This window comes from Triturus cristatus, chromosome 10 (assembly GCF_964204655.1).
Source record: "Triturus cristatus chromosome 10, aTriCri1.1, whole genome shotgun sequence".
Lineage (NCBI taxonomy): Eukaryota > Metazoa > Chordata > Amphibia > Caudata > Salamandridae > Triturus > Triturus cristatus.
This window is the reverse complement of record NC_140593.1, coordinates 955,445,208-955,468,714: the sequence shown is the minus strand read 5'-3', so window position 1 is coordinate 955,468,714 and position 23,507 is coordinate 955,445,208. Positions and strand designations below refer to the sequence as shown.

Here is a 23,507-nt window from a genome sequence, read left to right as displayed (position 1 = left end):
CATTGTTGAGACCAAAAAAAAAAAAAAAGAACCTCGTTCCTCAGCCTTTCATCTGCAGAATATATTGAGGCAGTTTGCAGAAGAGAATTTCCCTGCGTTGCTGAGACCCAAAAAAAAAACCTCGTTCCTCAGCCTTTCATCTGCAGAATATATTGAGTGACCAGCAGAGGCAGTGTGCAGAAGAGAATTTCCGTGCATTACTGAGACCAAAAAAAAAAAAAAAAACTTGTTCATCAGCCTTTCATCTGCAGAATATATTGAATGACCAGCAGGCAGTGTTGCAGAAGAGAATGACTCTGCGTTCCTGAGACCAAAAAAAAAAACACCTCGTTCCTCAGCCTTTCATCTGCAGAATATATTGAGTGACCAGCAGAGGCAGTGTGCAGAAGAGAATTTCCCTGCATTGTTGAGACCAAAAAAAAAAAAAGAACCTCGTTCCTCAGCCTTTCATCTGCAGAATATATTGAGTGACCAGCAGAGGCAGTGTGCAGAAGAGAATTTCCGTGCATTACTGAGACCAAAAAAAAAAAAAAAAACTTGTTCATCAGCCTTTCATCTGCAGAATATATTGAATGACCAGCAGGCAGTGTTGCAGAAGAGAATGACTCTGCGTTCCGGAGACCAAAAAAAAAAAAACCTCGTTCCTCAGCCTTTCATCTGCAGAATATATTGAGTGACCAGCAGAGGCAGTGTGCAGAAGAGAATTTTCCTTCGTTGCTGAGACCAAAAACAAAACAAAAAAAACCTTGTTACTCAGCCTTTCATCTGCACACTATATTGTGACCAGCAGAGGCAGTGGGCAGAAGAGAATTTCCCTGCGTTGCTGAGACCAAAAAACCTCGTTCCTCAGCCTTTCATCTGCAGAATATATTGAGTGACCAGCAGAGGCAGTTTGCAGACGAGAATTTCCCTGCATTGCTGAGACCAAAAAAAAAAAAGAACCTCGTTCCTCAGCCTTTCATCTGCAGAATATATTGAGGCAGTTTGCAGAAGAGAATTTCCCTGCGTTGCTGAGACCCAAAAAAAAACCTCGTTCCTCAGCCTTTCATCTGCAGAATATATTGAGTGACCAGCAGAGGCAGTGTGCAGAAGAGAATTTCCGTGCATTACTGAGACCAAAAAAAAAAAAAAACTTGTTCATCAGCCTTTCATCTGCAGAATATATTGAGTGACCAGCAGAGGCAGTGTGCAGAAGAGAATGACTGCGTTCCTGAGACGAAATAAAAAAAACTCCATCAGCATTCTTTACTCCGTTTTCAATTTATATGGTAAGTCAAACTATGATTTACTCAGTTTGCTTGTCATTAAAAGAAGTTCATCGCATCTGACGGTTTTCAGTACCTTTTAGTAGGGTCTTCAGTATAAATTGAATTTGTGAAGACTGTAGCAATGTGTATGACGCTCTGAGTGTCATGATAGTTTATCAAACACTTTGAATGTCTACAAGGCTAAGAAATCTTTCTTTTGAGACTTGTGCTAGCAGTATTTCCTCAGGGGAAATTACTTTCTTTGAGGCTGGAATGAGTTTTCTTAAGTTAGAGCGATTGACTTAGTTTCACATGTAGGGAAGCTCATTTAACGTGGTTCCCTGCACTTTGCATGTTACTCTGGTACTAGAGATGTATTTCTGTTTAGGATACCTTGTGTTCTTGTAACTCCAGCCAACTTTCAAAAGGAGCCCAATGCTTTCAGTGGTGCAAAGGACATTGCCATTACACCTCCTACTACTTGCCTTGCAGTGTTTATTTTAGATAGATATATTGCGCGTAATTGCTGAGGTCTCATTCTCCTTCGTAATCGTCCCCTGGTCGCTTTGTCAAGTGGTGCCCTAACACGATAAAGCTACAGGAGGATGTCATCTGACATGAGGGACAATCAATTGCCTAGCATACAATGGAATATATTTATCATGGTATTGAAATGGGTAGCAGGCCAGACAGGATGCCCAACTGAAGATTAACATTCTGAGATGAAAGAAACTAGGGCATTATTTGAGGCTCCTACATTTGTTTGAAGGTGTGATCGATCCTAACATTCTTGAGTTCTCTATAGGTTAGCTGATAGGGATGTGCAAAAACGAAGATGTTAGAATCTGTTATTCATAGTTTTTATTATTCCCACTAACCGTAGCATAAACCTTCCTACCTCAACTTATCAGATAACTTATTTGCTAGTGGTGTACCATAACCTAAAAGATTTTCAGTGAGAAGGGTATGCTGTCACTCGACTGGCCATGAGATCTTTTTATCTACGTCCTAATATAGGTGCTAGAGTTGTCTCGAGAGGGGTAGCAAATAAGACATAGGATTGAGAGTATGCTAGGTGGAAAATAAAATTGAGTTTAGAATTCTTAATGATCTGTGGATTTTCACAATATTACAGACTCCATAGTATTAATTATCAATGCTTTATAAAGATCTGTTTTTTGTTGTTACATTACTTTGGAAATATTCAAGTTCTAAAAATTGACTAACAGTGGACTTTTCCATCTGCAGAATATATAGAATGACCAGCAGAGGCAGTGTGCAGAAGCAAGTTTCCATGTGCTGCTGAGACCAAAAAAAAAAAAAAGAACCCCGTTCCTCAGCCTTTCATCTGCAGAATATATTGAGGCAGTTTGCAGAAGAGAATTTCCCTGCGTTGCTGAGACCCAAAAAAAAAAACCTCGTTCCTCAGCCTTTCATCTGCAGAATATATTGAGTGACCAGCAGAGGCAGTGTGCAGAAGAGAATTTCCGTGCATTACTGAGACCAAAAAAAAAAAAAAACTTGTTCATCAGCCTTTCATCTGCAGAATATATTGAATGACCAGCAGGCAGTGTTGCAGAAGAGAATGACTCTGCGTTCCTGAGACCAAAAAAAAAAAAACCTCGTTCCTCAGCCTTTCATCTGTAGAATATATTGAGTGACTAGCAGAGGCAGTGTGCAGAAGAGAATTTTCCTTCGTTGCTGAGACCAAAAACAAAACAAAAAAAACCTTGTTACTCAGCCTTTCATCTGCACACTATATTGTGACCAGCAGAGGCAGTGGGCAGAAGAGAATTTCCCTGCGTTTGCTGAGACCAAAAAACCTAGTTCCTAAGCCTTTCATCTGCAGAATATATTGAGTGACCAGCAGAGGCAGTTTGCAGACGAGAATTTCCCTGCATTGCTGAGACCAAAAAAAAAAAAAAGAACCTCGTTCCTCAGCCTTTCATCTGCAGAATATATTGAGGCAGTTTGCAGAAGAGAATTTCCCTGCGTTGCTGAGACCCAAAAAAAAAACCTCGTTCCTCAGCCTTTCATCTGCAGAATATATTGAGTGACCAGCAGAGGCAGTGTGCAGAAGAGAATTTCCGTGCATTACTGAGACCAAAAAAAAAAAAAAACTTGTTCATCAGCCTTTCATCTGCAGAATATATTGAATGACCAGCAGGCAGTGTTGCAGAAGAGAATGACTGCGTTCCTGAGACGAAATAAGAAAAAAACTCCATCAGCATTCTTTACTCCGTTTTTAATTTATATGGTAAGTCAAACTATGATTTACTCAGTTTGTTTGTCATTAAAATAAGTTCATCCCATCTGACGGTTTTCAGTACCTTTTAGTAGGGTCTTCAGTATAAATTGAATTTGTGTAGACTGTAGCAATGTGTATGATGCTATGAGTGTCATGATAGTTTATCAAACACTTTGAATGTCTGCAAGGCTGAGAAAACTTTCTTTTGAGACTTGTGCTAGCAGTTTTTCCTCAGGGGAAATTACTTTCTTTGAGGCTGGAATGAGTTTTCATAAGTTAGAGCGATTGACTTAGTTTCACATGTAGGGAAGCTCATTTAACGTGGTTCCCTGCACTTTGCATGTTACTCTGGTACAAGAGATGTATTTCTGTTTAGGATACCTTGTGTTCTTGTAACTCCAGCCAACTTTCAAAAGGAGCCCAATGCTTTCAGTGGTGCAAAGGACGTTGCCATTACACCTCCTACTACTTGCCTTGCAGTGTTTATTTTAGATAGATATATGGAGCGTAATTGCTGAGGTCTCATCCTCCTTCGTAATCGTCCCCCTGGTCGCTTTGTCAAGTGATGCCCTAACACGATAAAGCTACAGGAGGATGTCATCTGACATGAGGGACAATCAATTGCCTAGCATACAATGGAATATATTTATCATGGTATTGAAATGGGTAGCAGGCCAGACAGGATGCCCAACTGAAGATTAACATTCTGAGATGAAAGAAACTAGGGCATTATTTGAGGCTCCTACATTTGTTTGAAGGTGTGATCGATCCCAATATTCTTGAGTTCTCTATAGGTTAGCTGATAGGGATGTGCAAAAACGAAGATGTTAGAATCTGTTATTCATAGTTTTTATTATTCCCACTAACCGTAGCATAAACCTTCCTACCTCAACTTATCAGATAACTTATTTGCTAGTGTTGTACCATAACCTAAAAGATTTTCAGTGAGAAGGGTATGCTGTCACTCGACTGGCCATGAGATCTTTTTATCTACGTCCCAATATAGGTGCTAGAGTTGTCTCGAGAGGGGTAGCAAATAAGACCTAGGATTGAGAGTATGCTAGGTGGAAAATAAAATTGAGTTTAGAATTCTTAATGATCTGTGGATTTTCACAATATTACAGACTCCATAGTATTAATTATCAATGCTTTATAAAGATCTGTTTTTTGTTGTTACATTACTTAGTCAATTTTTAGAACTTGAATATTTCCAAACAGTGGACTTTTCCATCTGCAGAATATATAGAATGACCAGCAGAGGCAGTGTGCAGAAGCAAGATTCCATGTGTTGCTGAGACCAAAAAAAAAAACAAAAGAACCTCGTTCCTCAGCCTTTCATCTGCAGAATATATTGAGTGACCAGCAGAGGCAGTGTGCAGAAGAGAATTTCCCTGCATTGTTGAGACCAAAAAAAAAAAAAAGAACCTCGTTCCTCAGCCTTTCATCTGCAGAATATATTGAGGCAGTTTGCAGAAGAGAATTTCCCTGCGTTGCTGAGACCCAAAAAAAAAAACCTCGTTCCTCAGCCTTTCATCTGCAGAATATATTGAGTGACCAGCAGAGGCAGTGTGCAGAAGAGAATTTCCGTGCATTACTGAGACCAAAAAAAAAAAAAACACTTGTTCATCAGCCTTTCATCTGCAGAATATATTGAGGCAGTTTGCAGAAGAGAATGACTCTGCGTTCCTGAGACCAAAAAATAAAACACCTCGTTCCTCAGCCTTTCATCTGCAGAATATATTGAGTGACCAGCAGAGGCAGTGTTGCAGAAGAGAATGACTCTGCGTTCCTGAGACAAAATAAAAAAAAACTCCATCAGCATTCTTTACTCCGTTTTCAATTTATATGGTAAGTCAAACTCTGATTTACTCAGTTTGCTTGTCATTAAAAGAAGTTCATCGCATCTGACGGTTTTCAGTACCTTTTAGTAGGGTCTTCAGTATAAATTGAATTTGTGAAGACTGTAGCAATGTGTATGACGCTATGAGTGTCATGATAGTTTATCAAACACTTTGAATGTCTACAAGGCTAAGAAAACTTTCTTTTGAGACTTGTGCTAGCAGTATTTCCTCAGGGGAAATTACTTTCTTTGAGGCTGGAATGAGTTTTCTTAAGTTAGAGCGATTGACTTAGTTTCACATGTAGGGAAGCTCATTTAACGTGGTTCCCTGCACTTTGCACGTTACTCTGGTACTAGAGATGTATTTCTGTTTAGGATACCTTGTGTTCTTGTAACTCCAGCCAACTTTCAAAAGGAGCCCAATGCTTTCAGTGGTGCAAAGGACATTGCCATTACACCTCCTACTACTTGCCTTGCAGTGTTTATTTTAGATAGATATATTGCGCGTAATTGCTGAGGTCTCATTCTCCTTCGTAATCGTCCCCTGGTCGCTTTGTCAAGTGGTGCCCTAACACGATAAAGCTACAGGAGGATGTCATCTGACATGAGGGACAATCAATTGCCTAGCATACAATGGAATATATTTATCATGGTATTGAAATGGGTAGCAGGCCAGACAGGATGCCCAACTGAAGATTAACATTCTGAGATGAAAGAAACTAGGGCATTATTTGAGGCTCCTACATTTGTTTGAAGGTGTGATCGATACTAATATTCTTGAGTTCTCTATAGGTTAGCTGATAGGGATGTGCAAAAACGAAGATGTTAGAATCTGTTATTCATAGTTTTTATTATTCCCACTAACCGTAGCATAAACCTTCCTACCTCAACTTATCAGATAACTTATTTGCTAGTGGTGTACCATAACCTAAAAGATTTTCAGTGAGAAGGGTATGCTGTCACTCGACTGGCCATGAGATCTTTTTATCTACGTCCTAATATAGGTGCTAGAGTTGTCTCGAGAGGGGTAGCAAATAAGACATAGGATTGAGAGTATGCTAGGTGTAAAATAAAATTGAGTTTAGAATTCTTAATGATCTGTGGATTTTCACAATATTACAGACTCCATAGTATTAATTATCAATGCTTTATAAAGATCTGTTTTTTGTTGTTACTTTACTTTGGAAATATTCAAGTTATAAAAATTGACTAACAGTGGACTTTTCCATCTGCAGAAAATATAGAATGACCAGCAGAGGCAGTGTGCAGAAGCAAGTTTCCATGTGCTGCTGAGACCAAAAAAAAAAAAAAAGAACCTCGTTCCTCAGCCTTTCATCTGCAGAATATATTGAGTGACCAGCAGAGGCAGTGTGCAGAAGAGAATTTCCCTGCATTGTTGAGACCAAAAAAAAAAAAAAGAACCTCGTTCCTCAGCCTTTCATCTGCAGAATATATTGAGGCAGTTTGCAGAAGAGAATTTCCCTGCGTTGCTGAGACCAAAAAAAAAAAAAAAACTTGTTCATCAGCCTTTCATCTGCAGCATATATTGAATGACCAGCAGGCAGTGTTGCAGAAGAGAATGACTCTGCGTTCCTGAGACCAAAAAAAAAAACACCTCGTTCCTCAGCCTTTCATCTGCAGAATATATTGAGTGACCAGCAGAGGCAGTGTTGCAGAAGAGAATGACTCTGCGTTGCTGAGACCAAAAAACCTTGTTCCTAAGCCTTTCATCTGCAGAATATATTGAGTGACCAGCAGAGGCAGTTTGCAGACGAGAATTTCCCTGCATTGCTGAGACCAAAAAAAAAAAAAAGAACCTCGTTCCTCAGCCTTTCATCTGCAGAATATATTGAGGCAGTTTGCAGAAGAGAATTTCCCTGCGTTGCTGAGACCCAAAAAAAAAACCTCGTTCCTCAGCCTTTCATCTGCAGAATATATTGAGTGACCAGCAGAGGCAGTGTGCAGAAGAGAATTTCCGTGCATTACTGAGACCAAAAAAAAAAAAAAAACTTGTTCATCAGCCTTTCATCTGCAGAATATATTGAATGACCAGCAGGCAGTGTTGCAGAAGAGAATGACTGCGTTCCTGAGACGAAATAAAAATAAACTCCATCAGCATTCTTTACTCCGTTTTCAATTTATATGGTAAGTCAAACTATGATTTACTCAGTTTGTTTGTCATTAAAATAAGTTCATCCCATCTGACGGTTTTCAGTACCTTTTAGTAGGGTCTTCAGTATAAATTGAATTTGTGTAGACTGTAGCAATGTGTATGATGCTATGAGTGTCATGATAGTTTATCAAACACTTTGAATGTCTGCAAGGCTGAGAAAACTTTCTTTTGAGACTTGTGCTAGCAGTATTTCCTCAGGGGAAATTACTTTCTTTGAGGCTGGAATGAGTTTTCATAAGTTAGAGCGATTGACTTAGATTCACATGTAGGGAAGCTCATTTAACGTGGTTCCCTGCACTTTGCATGTTACTCTGGTACAAGAGATGTATTTCTGTTTAGGATACCTTGTGTTCTTGTAACTCCAGCCAACTTTCAAAAGGAGCCCAATGCTTTCAGTGGTGCAAAGGACGTTGCCATTACACCTCCTACTACTTGCCTTGCAGTGTTTATTTTAGATAGATATATTGAGCGTAATTGCTGAGGTCTCATCCTCCTTCGTAATCGTCCCCCTGGTCGCTTTTTCAAGTGATGCCCTAACACGATAAAGCTACAGGAGGATGTCATCTGACATGAGGGACAATCAATTGCCTAGCATACAATGGAATATATTTATCATGGTATTGAAATGGGTAGCAGGCCAGACAGGATGCCCAACTGAAGATTAACATTCTGAGATGAAAGAAACTAGGGCATTATTTGAGGCTCCTACATTTGTTTGAAGGTGTGAGAGATCCCAATATTCTTGAGTTCTCTATAGGTTAGCTGATAGGGATGTGCAAAAACGAAGATGTTAGAATCTGTTATTCATAGTTTTTATTATTCCCACTAACCATAGCATAAACCTTCCTACCTCAACTTATCAGATAACTTATTTGCTAGTGTTGTACCATAACCTAAAAGATTTTCAGTGAGAAGGGTATGCTGTCACTCGACTGGCCATGAGATCTTTTTATCTACGTCCTAATATAGGTGCTAGAGTTGTCTCGAGAGGGGTAGCAAATAAGACCTAGGATTGAGAGTATGCTAGGTGGAAAATAAAATTGAGTTTAGAATTCTTAATGATCTGTGGATTTTCACAATATTACAGACTCCATAGTATTAATTATCAATGCTTTATAAAGATCTGTTTTTTGTTGTTACATTACTTTGGAAATATTCAAGTTCTAAAAATTGACTAACAGTGGACTTTTCCATCTGCAGAAAATATAGAATGACCAGCAGAGGCAGTGTGCAGAAGCAAGATTCCATGTGTTGCTGAGACCAAAAAAAAAAACAAAAGAACCTCGTTCCTCAGCCTTTCATCTGCAGAATATATTGAGTGACCAGCAGAGGCAGTGTGCAGAAGAGAATTTCCCTGCATTGTTGAGACCAAAAAAAAAAAAAAAGAACCTCGTTCCTCAGCCTTTCATCTGCAGAATATATTGAGGCAGTTTGCAGAAGAGAATTTCCCTGCATTGTTGAGACCAAAAAAAAAAAAAAAGAACCTCGTTCCTCAGCCTTTCATCCGCAGAATATATTGAGTGACCAGCAGAGGCAGTGTGCAGAAGAGAATTTCCGTGCATTACTGAGACCAAAAAAAAAAAAAAAAATTTGTTCATCAGCCTTTCATCTGCAGAATATATTGAATGACCAGCAGGCAGTGTTGCAGAAGAGAATGACTCTGCGTTCCTGAGACCAAAAAAAAAAAAACCTCGTTCCTCAGCCTTTCATCTGCAGAATATATTGAGTGACCAGCAGAGGCAGTGTGCAGAAGAGAATTTTCCTTCGTTGCTGAGACCAAAAACAAAACAAAAAAAACCTTGTTACTCAGCCTTTCATCTGCACACTATATTGTGACCAGCAGAGGCAGTGGGCAGAAGAGAATTTCCCTGCGTTGCTGAGACCAAAAAACCTCGTTCCTCAGCCTTTCATCTGCAGAATATATTGAGTGACCAGCAGAGGCAGTGTGCAGAAGAGAATTTCCCTGCATTGTTGAGACCAAAAAAAAAAAAAAGAACCTCGTTCCTCAGCCTTTCATCTGCAGAATATATTGAGGCAGTTTGCAGAAGAGAATGACTCTGCGTTCCTGAGACCAAAAAATAAAACACCTCGTTCCTCAGCCTTTCATCTGCAGAATATATTGAGTGACCAGCAGAGGCAGTGTGCAGAAGAGAATTTCCGTGCATTACTGAGACCAAAAAAAAAAAAAAACACTTGTTCATCAGCCTTTCATCTGCAGAATATATTGAGGCAGTTTGCAGAAGAGAATGACTCTGCGTTCCTGAGACCAAAAAATAAAACACCTCGTTCCTCAGCCTTTCATCTGCAGAATATATTGAGTGACCAGCAGAGGCAGTGTTGCAGAAGAGAATGACTCTGCGTTCCTGAGACAAAATAAAAAAAAACTCCATCAGCATTCTTTACTCCGTTTTCAATTTATATGGTAAGTCAAACTCTGATTTACTCAGTTTGCTTGTCATTAAAAGAAGTTCATCGCATCTGACGGTTTTCAGTACCTTTTAGTAGGGTCTTCAGTATAAATTGAATTTGTGAAGACTGTAGCAATGTGTATGACGCTATGAGTGTCATGATAGTTTATCAAACACTTTGAATGTCTACAAGGCTAAGAAAACTTTCTTTTGAGACTTGTGCTAGCAGTATTTCCTCAGGGGAAATTACTTTCTTTGAGGCTGGAATGAGTTTTCTTAAGTTAGAGCGATTGACTTAGTTTCACATGTAGGGAAGCTCATTTAACGTGGTTCCCTGCACTTTGCACGTTACTCTGGTACTAGAGATGTATTTCTGTTTAGGATACCTTGTGTTCTTGTAACTCCAGCCAACTTTCAAAAGGAGCCCAATGCTTTCAGTGGTGCAAAGGACATTGCCATTACACCTCCTACTACTTGCCTTGCAGTGTTTATTTTAGATAGATATATTGCGCGTAATTGCTGAGGTCTCATTCTCCTTCGTAATCGTCCCCTGGTCGCTTTGTCAAGTGGTGCCCTAACACGATAAAGCTACAGGAGGATGTCATCTGACATGAGGGACAATCAATTGCCTAGCATACAATGGAATATATTTATCATGGTATTGAAATGGGTAGCAGGCCAGACAGGATGCCCAACTGAAGATTAACATTCTGAGATGAAAGAAACTAGGGCATTATTTGAGGCTCCTACATTTGTTTGAAGGTGTGATCGATACTAATATTCTTGAGTTCTCTATAGGTTAGCTGATAGGGATGTGCAAAAACGAAGATGTTAGAATCTGTTATTCATAGTTTTTATTATTCCCACTAACCGTAGCATAAACCTTCCTACCTCAACTTATCAGATAACTTATTTGCTAGTGGTGTACCATAACCTAAAAGATTTTCAGTGAGAAGGGTATGCTGTCACTCGACTGGCCATGAGATCTTTTTATCTACGTCCTAATATAGGTGCTAGAGTTGTCTCGAGAGGGGTAGCAAATAAGACATAGGATTGAGAGTATGCTAGGTGTAAAATAAAATTGAGTTTAGAATTCTTAATGATCTGTGGATTTTCACAATATTACAGACTCCATAGTATTAATTATCAATGCTTTATAAAGATCTGTTTTTTGTTGTTACTTTACTTTGGAAATATTCAAGTTATAAAAATTGACTAACAGTGGACTTTTCCATCTGCAGAAAATATAGAATGACCAGCAGAGGCAGTGTGCAGAAGCAAGTTTCCATGTGCTGCTGAGACCAAAAAAAAAAAAAAAGAACCTCGTTCCTCAGCCTTTCATCTGCAGAATATATTGAGTGACCAGCAGAGGCAGTGTGCAGAAGAGAATTTCCCTGCATGGTTGAGACCAAAAAAAAAAAAAAGAACCTCGTTCCTCAGCCTTTCATCTGCAGAATATATTGAGGCAGTTTGCAGAAGAGAATTTCCCTGCGTTGCTGAGACCAAAAAAAAAAAAAAAACTTGTTCATCAGCCTTTCATCTGCAGCATATATTGAATGACCAGCAGGCAGTGTTGCAGAAGAGAATGACTCTGCGTTCCTGAGACCAAAAAAAAAAACACCTCGTTCCTCAGCCTTTCATCTGCAGAATATATTGAGTGACCAGCAGAGGCAGTGTTGCAGAAGAGAATGACTCTGCGTTGCTGAGACCAAAAAACCTTGTTCCTAAGCCTTTCATCTGCAGAATATATTGAGTGACCAGCAGAGGCAGTTTGCAGACGAGAATTTCCCTGCATTGCTGAGACCAAAAAAAAAAAAAAGAACCTCGTTCCTCAGCCTTTCATCTGCAGAATATATTGAGGCAGTTTGCAGAAGAGAATTTCCCTGCGTTGCTGAGACCCAAAAAAAAAACCTCGTTCCTCAGCCTTTCATCTGCAGAATATATTGAGTGACCAGCAGAGGCAGTGTGCAGAAGAGAATTTCCGTGCATTACTGAGACCAAAAAAAAAAAAAAAACTTGTTCATCAGCCTTTCATCTGCAGAATATATTGAATGACCAGCAGGCAGTGTTGCAGAAGAGAATGACTGCGTTCCTGAGACGAAATAAAAATAAACTCCATCAGCATTCTTTACTCCGTTTTCAATTTATATGGTAAGTCAAACTATGATTTACTCAGTTTGTTTGTCATTAAAATAAGTTCATCCCATCTGACGGTTTTCAGTACCTTTTAGTAGGGTCTTCAGTATAAATTGAATTTGTGTAGACTGTAGCAATGTGTATGATGCTATGAGTGTCATGATAGTTTATCAAACACTTTGAATGTCTGCAAGGCTGAGAAAACTTTCTTTTGAGACTTGTGCTAGCAGTATTTCCTCAGGGGAAATTACTTTCTTTGAGGCTGGAATGAGTTTTCATAAGTTAGAGCGATTGACTTAGATTCACATGTAGGGAAGCTCATTTAACGTGGTTCCCTGCACTTTGCATGTTACTCTGGTACAAGAGATGTATTTCTGTTTAGGATACCTTGTGTTCTTGTAACTCCAGCCAACTTTCAAAAGGAGCCCAATGCTTTCAGTGGTGCAAAGGACGTTGCCATTACACCTCCTACTACTTGCCTTGCAGTGTTTATTTTAGATAGATATATTGAGCGTAATTGCTGAGGTCTCATCCTCCTTCGTAATCGTCCCCCTGGTCGCTTTTTCAAGTGATGCCCTAACACGATAAAGCTACAGGAGGATGTCATCTGACATGAGGGACAATCAATTGCCTAGCATACAATGGAATATATTTATCATGGTATTGAAATGGGTAGCAGGCCAGACAGGATGCCCAACTGAAGATTAACATTCTGAGATGAAAGAAACTAGGGCATTATTTGAGGCTCCTACATTTGTTTGAAGGTGTGAGAGATCCCAATATTCTTGAGTTCTCTATAGGTTAGCTGATAGGGATGTGCAAAAACGAAGATGTTAGAATCTGTTATTCATAGTTTTTATTATTCCCACTAACCATAGCATAAACCTTCCTACCTCAACTTATCAGATAACTTATTTGCTAGTGTTGTACCATAACCTAAAAGATTTTCAGTGAGAAGGGTATGCTGTCACTCGACTGGCCATGAGATCTTTTTATCTACGTCCTAATATAGGTGCTAGAGTTGTCTCGAGAGGGGTAGCAAATAAGACCTAGGATTGAGAGTATGCTAGGTGGAAAATAAAATTGAGTTTAGAATTCTTAATGATCTGTGGATTTTCACAATATTACAGACTCCATAGTATTAATTATCAATGCTTTATAAAGATCTGTTTTTTGTTGTTACATTACTTTGGAAATATTCAAGTTCTAAAAATTGACTAACAGTGGACTTTTCCATCTGCAGAAAATATAGAATGACCAGCAGAGGCAGTGTGCAGAAGCAAGATTCCATGTGTTGCTGAGACCAAAAAAAAAAACAAAAGAACCTCGTTCCTCAGCCTTTCATCTGCAGAATATATTGAGTGACCAGCAGAGGCAGTGTGCAGAAGAGAATTTCCCTGCATTGTTGAGACCAAAAAAAAAAAAAAAGAACCTCGTTCCTCAGCCTTTCATCTGCAGAATATATTGAGGCAGTTTGCAGAAGAGAATTTCCCTGCATTGTTGAGACCAAAAAAAAAAAAAAAAGAACCTCGTTCCTCAGCCTTTCATCCGCAGAATATATTGAGTGACCAGCAGAGGCAGTGTGCAGAAGAGAATTTCCGTGCATTACTGAGACCAAAAAAAAAAAAAAAAATTTGTTCATCAGCCTTTCATCTGCAGAATATATTGAATGACCAGCAGACAGTGTTGCAGAAGAGAATGACTCTGCGTTCCTGAGACCAAAAAAAAAAAAACCTCGTTCCTCAGCCTTTCATCTGCAGAATATATTGAGTGACCAGCAGAGGCAGTGTGCAGAAGAGAATTTTCCTTCGTTGCTGAGACCAAAAACAAAACAAAAAAAACCTTGTTACTCAGCCTTTCATCTGCACACTATATTGTGACCAGCAGAGGCAGTGGGCAGAAGAGAATTTCCCTGCGTTGCTGAGACCAAAAAACCTCGTTCCTCAGCCTTTCATCTGCAGAATATATTGAGTGACCAGCAGAGGCAGTGTGCAGAAGAGAATTTCCCTGCATTGTTGAGACCAAAAAAAAAAAAAAGAACCTCGTTCCTCAGCCTTTCATCTGCAGAATATATTGAGGCAGTTTGCAGAAGAGAATTTCCCTGCGTTGCTGAGACCCAAAAAAAAAAACCTCATTCCTCAGCCTTTCATCTGCAGAATATATTGAGTGACCAGCAGAGGCAGTGTGCAGAAGAGAATTTCCGTGCATTACTGAGACCAAAAAAAAAAAAAAAACTTGTTCATCAGCCTTTCATCTGCAGAATATATTGAATGACCAGCAGGCAGTGTTGCAGAAGAGAATGACTGCGTTTCTGAGACCAAAAAAAAAAAAACACCTCGTTCCTCAGCCTTTCATCTGCAGAATATATTGAGTGACCAGCAGAGGCAGTGTTGCAGAAGAGAATGACTCTGCGTTCCTGAGACAAAATAAAAAAAAACTCCATCAGCATTCTTTACTCCGTTTTCAATTTATATGGTAAGTCAAACTCTGATTTACTCAGTTTGCTTGTCATTAAAAGAAGTTCATCACATCTGACGGTTTTCAGTACCTTTTAGTAGGGTCTTCAGTATAAATTGAATTTGTGAAGACTGTAGCAATGTGTATGACGCTATGAGTGTCATGATAGTTTATCAAACACTTTGAATGTCTACAAGGCTAAGAAAACTTTCTTTTGAGACTTGTGCTAGCAGTATTTCCTCAGGGGAAATTACTTTCTTTGAGGCTGGAATGAGTTTTCTTAAGTTAGAGCGATTGACTTAGTTTCACATGTAGGGAAGCTCATTTAACGTGGTTCCCTGCACTTTGCATGTTACTCTGGTACTAGAGATGTATTTCTGTTTAGGATACCTTGTGTTCTTGTAACTCCATCCAACTTTCAAAAGGAGCCCAATGCTTTCAGTGGTGCAAAGGACATTGCCATTACACCTCCTACTACTTGCCTTGCAGTGTTTATTTTAGATAGATATATTGCGCGTAATTGCTGAGGTCTCATTCTCCTTCGTAATCGTCCCCTGGTCGCTTTGTCAAGTGGTGCCCTAACACGATAAAGCTACAGGAGGATGTCACCTGACATGAGGGACAATCAATTGCCTAGCATACAATGGAATATATTTATCATGATATTGAAATGGGTAGCAGGCCAGACAGGATGCCCAACTGAAGATTAACATTCTGAGATGAAAGAAACTAGGGCATTATTTGAGGCTCCTACATTTGTTTGAAGGTGTGATCGATCCTAATATTCTTGAGTTCTCTATAGGTTAGCTGATAGGGATGTGCAAAAACGAAGATGTTAGAATCTGTTATTCATAGTTTTTATTATTCCCACTAACCGTAGCATAAACCTTCCTACCTCAACTTATCAGATAACTTATTTGCTAGTGGTGTACCATAACCTAAAAGATTTTCAGTGAGAAGGGTATGCTGTCACTCGACTGGCCATGAGATCTTTTTATCTACGTCCTAATATAGGTGCTAGAGTTGTCTCGAGAGGGGTAGCAAATAAGACCTAGGATTGAGAGTATGCTAGGTGGAAAATAAAATTGAGTTTAGAATTCTTAATGATCTGTGGATTTTCACAATATTACAGACTCCATAGTATTAATTATCAATGCTTTATAAAGATCTGTTTTTTGTTGTTACATTACTTTGGAAATATTCAAGTTCTAAAAATTGACTAACAGTGGACTTTTCCATCTGCAGAATATATAGAATGACCAGCAGAGGCAGTGTGCAGAAGCAAGTTTCCATGTGCTGCTGAGACCAAAAAAAAAACCAAAAGAACCTCGTTCCTCAGCCTTTCATCTGCAGAATATATTGAGTGACCAGCAGAGGCCGTGTGCAGAAGAGAATTTTCCTTCGTTGCTGAGACCAAAAACAAAACAAAGAAAACCTTGTTACTCAGCCTTTCATCTGCACACTATATTGTGACCAGCAGAGGCAGTGGGCAGAAGAGAATTTCCCTGCATTGCTGAGACCAAAAAACCTCGTTCCTCAGCCTTTCATCTGCAGAATATATAGAATGACCAGCAGAGGCAGTGTGCAGAAGCAAGTTTCCATGTGTTGCTGAGACCAAAAAAAAAAAAATAAAGAACATCGTTCCTCAGCCTTTCATCTGCAGAATATATTGAGGCAGTTTGCAGAAGAGAATTTCCCTGCGTTGCTGAGACCCAAAAAAAAAAAACCTCGTTCCTCAGCCTTTCATCTGCAGAATATATTGAGTGACCAGCAGAGGCAGTGTGCAGAAGAGAATTTCCGTGCATTACTGAGACCAAAAAAAAAAAAAAAAAACTTGTTCATCAGCCTTTCATCTGCAGAATATATTGAATGACCAGCAGGCAGTGTTGCAGAAGAGAATGACTCTGCGTTCCTGAGACCAAAAAAAAAAAACCTCGTTCCTCAGCCTTTCATCTGCAGAATATATTGAGTGACCAGCAGAGGCAGTGTGCAGAAGAGAATTTCCGTGTATTACTGAGACCAAAAAAAAAAAAAAACTTGTTTATCAGCCTTTCATCTGCAGAATATATTGAATGACCAGCAGGCAGTGTTGCAGAAGAGAATGACTGCGTTCCTGAGACGAAATAAAAAAAAACTCCATCAGCATTCTTTACTCCGTTTTCAATTTATATGGTGAGTCAAACTATGATTTACTCAGTTTGCTTGTCATTAAAATAAGTTCATCCCATCTGACGGTTTTCAGTACCTTTTTAGTAGGGTCTTCAGTATAAATTGAATTTGTGTAGACTGTAGCAATGTGTATGATGCTATGAGTGTCATGATAGTTTATCAAACACTTTGAATGTCTGCAAGGCTGAGAAAACTTTCTTTTGAGACTTGTGTTAGCAGTATTTCCTCAGGGGAAATTACTTTCTTTGAGGCTGGAATGAGTTTTCATAAGTTAGAGCGATTGACTTAGTTTCACATGTAGGGAAGCTCATTTAACGTGGTTCCCTGCACTTTGCATGTTACTCTGGTACAAGAGATGTATTTCTGTTTAGGATACCTTGTGTTCTTGTAACTCCAGCCAACTTTCAAAAGGAGCCCAATGCTTTCAGTGGTGCAAAGGACATTGCCATTACACCTCCTACTACTTGCCTTGCAGTGTTTATTTTAGATAGATATATTGCGCGTAATTGCTGAGGTCTCATTCTCCTTCGTAATCGGCCCCTGGTCGCTTTGTCAAGTGGTGCCCTAACACGATAAAGCTACAGGAGGATGTCATCTGACATGAGGGACAATCAATTGCCTAGCATACAATGGAATATATTTATCATGGTATTGAAATGGGTAGCAGGCCAGACAGGATGCCCAACTGAAGATTAACATTCTGAGATGAAAGAAACTAGGGCATTATTTGAGGCTCCTACATTTGTTTGAAGGTGTGATCGATCCTAATATTCTTGAGTTCTCTATTGGTTAGCTGATAGGAATGTGCAAAAACGAAGATGTTAGAATCTGTTATTCATAGTTTTTATTATTCCCACTAACCGTAGCATAAACCTTCCTACCTCAACTTATCAGATAACTTATTTGCTAGTGGTGTAAAATAACCTAAAAGATTTTCAGTGAGAAGGGTATGCTGTCACTCGACTGGCCATGAGATCTTTTTATCTATGTCCTAATATAGGTGCTAGAGTTGTCTCAAAGGGGTAGCAAATAAGACATAGGATTGAGAGTATGCTAGGTGGAAAATAAAATTGAGTTTAGAATTCTTAATGATCTGTGGATTTTCACAATATTACAGACTCCATAGTATTAATTATCAATGCTTTATAAAGATCTGTTTTTTGTTGTTACATTACTTTGGAAATATTCAAGTTCTAAAAATTGACTAACAGTGGACTTTTCCATCTGCAGAATATATAGAATGACCAGCAGAGGCAGTGTGCAGAAGCAAGTTTCCATGTGCTGCTGAGACCAAAAAAAAAAACAAAAGAACCTCGTTCCTCAGCCTTTCATCTGCAGAATATATTGAGTGACCAGCAGAGGCAGTGTGCAGAAGAGAATTTCCCTGCATTGTTGAGACCAAAAAAAAAAAAAAAGAACCTCGTTCCTCAGCCTTTCATCTGCAGAATATATTGAGGCAGTTTGCAGAAGAGAATTTCCCTGCGTTGCTGAGACCCAAAAAAAAAAAACCTCGTTCCTCAGCCTTTCATCTGCAGAATATATTGAGTGACCAGCAGAGGCAGTGTGCAGAAGAGAATTTCCGTGCATTACTGAGACCAAAAAAAAAAAAAAAACTTGTTCATCAGCCTTTCATCTGCAGAATATATTGAATGACCAGCAGGCAGTGTTGCAGAAGAGAATGACTCTGCGTTCCTGAGACCAAAAAAAAAAAAACCTCGTTCCTCAGCCTTTCATCTGCAGAATATATTGAGTGACCAGCAGAGGCAGTGTGCAGAAGAGAATTTCCGTGTATTACTGAGACCAAAAAAAAAAAAAAACTTGTTTATCAGCCTTTCATCTGCAGAATATATTGAATGACCAGCAGGCAGTGTTGCAGAAGAGAATGACTGCGTTCCTGAGACGAAATAAAAAAAAACTCCATCAGCATTCTTTACTCCGTTTTCAATTTATATGGTAAGTCAAACTATGATTTACTCAGTTTGCTTGTCATTAAAATAAGTTCATCCCATCTGACGGTTTTCAGTACCTTTTTAGTAGGGTCTTCAGTATAAATTGAATTTGTGTAGACTGTAGCAATGTGTATGATGCTATGAGTGTCATGATAGTTTATCAAACACTTTGAATGTCTGCAAGGCTGAGAAAACTTTCTTTTGAGACTTGTGTTAGCAGTATTTCCTCAGGGGAAATTACTTTCTTTGAGGCTGGAATGAGTTTTCATAAGTTAGAGCGATTGACTTAGTTTCACATGTAGGGAAGCTCATTTAACGTGGTTCCCTGCACTTTGCATGTTACTCTGGTACAAGAGATGTATTTCTGTTTAGGATACCTTGTGTTCTTGTAACTCCAGCCAACTTTCAAAAGGAGCCCAATGCTTTCAGTGGTGCAAAGGACGTTGCCATTACACCTCCTACTACTTGCCTTGCAGTGTTTATTTTAGATAGATATATTGCGCGTAATTGCTGTGGTCTCATTCTCCTTCGTAATCGGCCCCTGGTCGCTTTGTCAAGTGGTGCCCTAACACGATAAAGCTACAGGAGGATGTCATCTGACATGAGGGACAATCAATGGCCTAGCATACAATGGAATATATTTATCATGGTATTGAAATGGGTAGCAGGCCAGACAGGATGCCCAACTGAAGATTAACATTCTGAGATGAAAGAAACTAGGGCATTATTTGAGGCTCCTACATTTGTTTGAAGGTGTGATCGATCCTAATATTCTTGAGTTCTCTATAGGTTAGCTGATAGGGATGTGCAAAAACGAAGATGTTAGAATCTGTTATTCATAGTTTTTATTATTCCCACTAACCGTAGCATAAACCTTCCTACCTCAACTTATCAGATAACTTATTTGCTAGTGGTGTACCATAACCTAAAAGATTTTCAGTGAGAAGGGTATGCTGTCACTCGACTGGCCATGAGATCTTTTTATCTATGTCCTAATATAGGTGCTAGAGTTGTCTCAAAGGGGTAGCAAATAAGACATAGGATTGAGAGTATGCTAGGTGGAAAATAAAATTGAGTTTAGAATTCTTAATGATCTGTGGATTTTCACAATATTACAGACTCCATAGTATTAATTATCAATGCTTTATAAAGATCTGTTTTTTGTTGTTACATTACTTTGGAAATATTCAAGTTCTAAAAATTGACTAACAGTGGACTTTTCCATCTGCAGAATATATAGAATGACCAGCAGAGGCAGTGTGCAGAAGCAAGTTTCCATGTGCTGCTGAGACCAAAAAAAAAACCAAAAGAACCTCGTTCCTCAGCCTTTCATCTGCAGAATATATTGAGTGACCAGCAGAGGCCGTGTGCAGAAGAGAATTTTCCTTCGTTGCTGAGACCAAAAACAAAACAAAGAAAACCTTGTTACTCAGCCTTTCATCTGCACACTATATTGTGACCAGCAGAGGCAGTGGGCAGAAGAGAATTTCCCTGCATTGCTGAGACCAAAAAACCTCGTTCCTCAGCCTTTCATCTGCAGAATATATAGAATGACCAGCAGAGGCAGTGTGCAGAAGCAAGTTTCCATGTGTTGCTGAGACCAAAAAAAAAAAAATAAAGAACATCGTTCCTCAGCCTTTCATCTGCAGAATATATTGAGGCAGTTTGCAGAAGAGAATTTCCCTGCGTTGCTGAGACCCAAAAAAAAAAAACCTCGTTCCTCAGCCTTTCATCTGCAGAATATATTGAGTGACCAGCAGAGGCAGTGTGCAGAAGAGAATTTCCGTGCATTACTGAGACCAAAAAAAAAAAAAAAAAACTTGTTCATCAGCCTTTCATCTGCAGAATATATTGAATGACCAGCAGGCAGTGTTGCAGAAGAGAATGACTCTGCGTTCCTGAGACCAAAAAAAAAAAACCTCGTTCCTCAGCCTTTCATCTGCAGAATATATTGAGTGACCAGCAGAGGCAGTGTGCAGAAGAGAATTTCCGTGTATTACTGAGACCAAAAAAAAAAAAAAACTTGTTTATCAGCCTTTCATCTGCAGAATATATTGAATGACCAGCAGGCAGTGTTGCAGAAGAGAATGACTGCGTTCCTGAGACGAAATAAAAAAAAACTCCATCAGCATTCTTTACTCCGTTTTCAATTTATATGGTGAGTCAAACTATGATTTACTCAGTTTGCTTGTCATTAAAATAAGTTCATCCCATCTGACGGTTTTCAGTACCTTTTTAGTAGGGTCTTCAGTATAAATTGAATTTGTGTAGACTGTAGCAATGTGTATGATGCTATGAGTGTCATGATAGTTTATCAAACACTTTGAATGTCTGCAAGGCTGAGAAAACTTTCTTTTGAGACTTGTGTTAGCAGTATTTCCTCAGGGGAAATTACTTTCTTTGAGGCTGGAATGAGTTTTCATAAGTTAGAGCGATTGACTTAGTTTCACATGTAGGGAAGCTCATTTAACGTGGTTCCCTGCACTTTGCATGTTACTCTGGTACAAGAGATGTATTTCTGTTTAGGATACCTTGTGTTCTTGTAACTCCAGCCAACTTTCAAAAGGAGCCCAATGCTTTCAGTGGTGCAAAGGACATTGCCATTACACCTCCTACTACTTGCCTTGCAGTGTTTATTTTAGATAGATATATTGCGCGTAATTGCTGAGGTCTCATTCTCCTTCGTAATCGGCCCCTGGTCGCTTTGTCAAGTGGTGCCCTAACACGATAAAGCTACAGGAGGATGTCATCTGACATGAGGGACAATCAATTGCCTAGCATACAATGGAATATATTTATCATGGTATTGAAATGGGTAGCAGGCCAGACAGGATGCCCAACTGAAGATTAACATTCTGAGATGAAAGAAACTAGGGCATTATTTGAGGCTCCTACATTTGTTTGAAGGTGTGATCGATCCTAATATTCTTGAGTTCTCTATTGGTTAGCTGATAGGAATGTGCAAAAACGAAGATGTTAGAATCTGTTATTCATAGTTTTTATTATTCCCACTAACCGTAGCATAAACCTTCCTACCTCAACTTATCAGATAACTTATTTGCTAGTGGTGTAAAATAACCTAAAAGATTTTCAGTGAGAAGGGTATGCTGTCACTCGACTGGCCATGAGATCTTTTTATCTATGTCCTAATATAGGTGCTAGAGTTGTCTCAAAGGGGTAGCAAATAAGACATAGGATTGAGAGTATGCTAGGTGGAAAATAAAATTGAGTTTAGAATTCTTAATGATCTGTGGATTTTCACAATATTACAGACTCCATAGTATTAATTATCAATGCTTTATAAAGATCTGTTTTTTGTTGTTACATTACTTTGGAAATATTCAAGTTCTAAAAATTGACTAACAGTGGACTTTTCCATCTGCAGAATATATAGAATGACCAGCAGAGGCAGTGTGCAGAAGCAAGTTTCCATGTGCTGCTGAGACCAAAAAAAAAAACAAAAGAACCTCGTTCCTCAGCCTTTCATCTGCAGAATATATTGAGTGACCAGCAGAGGCAGTGTGCAGAAGAGAATTTCCCTGCATTGTTGAGACCAAAAAAAAAAAAAAAGAACCTCGTTCCTCAGCCTTTCATCTGCAGAATATATTGAGGCAGTTTGCAGAAGAGAATTTCCCTGCGTTGCTGAGACCCAAAAAAAAAAAACCTCGTTCCTCAGCCTTTCATCTGCAGAATATATTGAGTGACCAGCAGAGGCAGTGTGCAGAAGAGAATTTCCGTGCATTACTGAGACCAAAAAAAAAAAAAAAACTTGTTCATCAGCCTTTCATCTGCAGAATATATTGAATGACCAGCAGGCAGTGTTGCAGAAGAGAATGACTCTGCGTTCCTGAGACCAAAAAAAAAAAAACCTCGTTCCTCAGCCTTTCATCTGCAGAATATATTGAGTGACCAGCAGAGGCAGTGTGCAGAAGAGAATTTCCGTGTATTACTGAGACCAAAAAAAAAAAAAAACTTGTTTATCAGCCTTTCATCTGCAGAATATATTGAATGACCAGCAGGCAGTGTTGCAGAAGAGAATGACTGCGTTCCTGAGACGAAATAAAAAAAAACTCCATCAGCATTCTTTACTCCGTTTTCAATTTATATGGTAAGTCAAACTATGATTTACTCAGTTTGCTTGTCATTAAAATAAGTTCATCCCATCTGACGGTTTTCAGTACCTTTTTAGTAGGGTCTTCAGTATAAATTGAATTTGTGTAGACTGTAGCAATGTGTATGATGCTATGAGTGTCATGATAGTTTATCAAACACTTTGAATGTCTGCAAGGCTGAGAAAACTTTCTTTTGAGACTTGTGTTAGCAGTATTTCCTCAGGGGAAATTACTTTCTTTGAGGCTGGAATGAGTTTTCATAAGTTAGAGCGATTGACTTAGTTTCACATGTAGGGAAGCTCATTTAACGTGGTTCCCTGCACTTTGCATGTTACTCTGGTACAAGAGATGTATTTCTGTTTAGGATACCTTGTGTTCTTGTAACTCCAGCCAACTTTCAAAAGGAGCCCAATGCTTTCAGTGGTGCAAAGGACGTTGCCATTACACCTCCTACTACTTGCCTTGCAGTGTTTATTTTAGATAGATATATTGCGCGTAATTGCTGTGGTCTCATTCTCCTTCGTAATCGGCCCCTGGTCGCTTTGTCAAGTGGTGCCCTAACACGATAAAGCTACAGGAGGATGTCATCTGACATGAGGGACAATCAATGGCCTAGCATACAATGGAATATATTTATCATGGTATTGAAATGGGTAGCAGGCCAGACAGGATGCCCAACTGAAGATTAACATTCTGAGATGAAAGAAACTAGGGCATTATTTGAGGCTCCTACATTTGTTTGAAGGTGTGATCGATCCTAATATTCTT

General features: G+C 39.1%; 1 long non-coding RNA gene across 1 annotated transcript; it reads left to right on the top strand.

Annotated features, from left to right (window-relative positions):
• Positions 1–17,910: 17,910 nt before the first annotated feature.
• Positions 17,911–22,583, top strand: LOC146796305 (uncharacterized). Its single transcript, XR_014969591.1, has 3 exons — positions 17,911–18,631; positions 19,859–20,785; positions 22,013–22,583. It is a non-coding gene; the product is annotated as an uncharacterized LOC146796305 (long non-coding RNA).
• Positions 22,584–23,507: the final 924 nt, after the last annotated feature.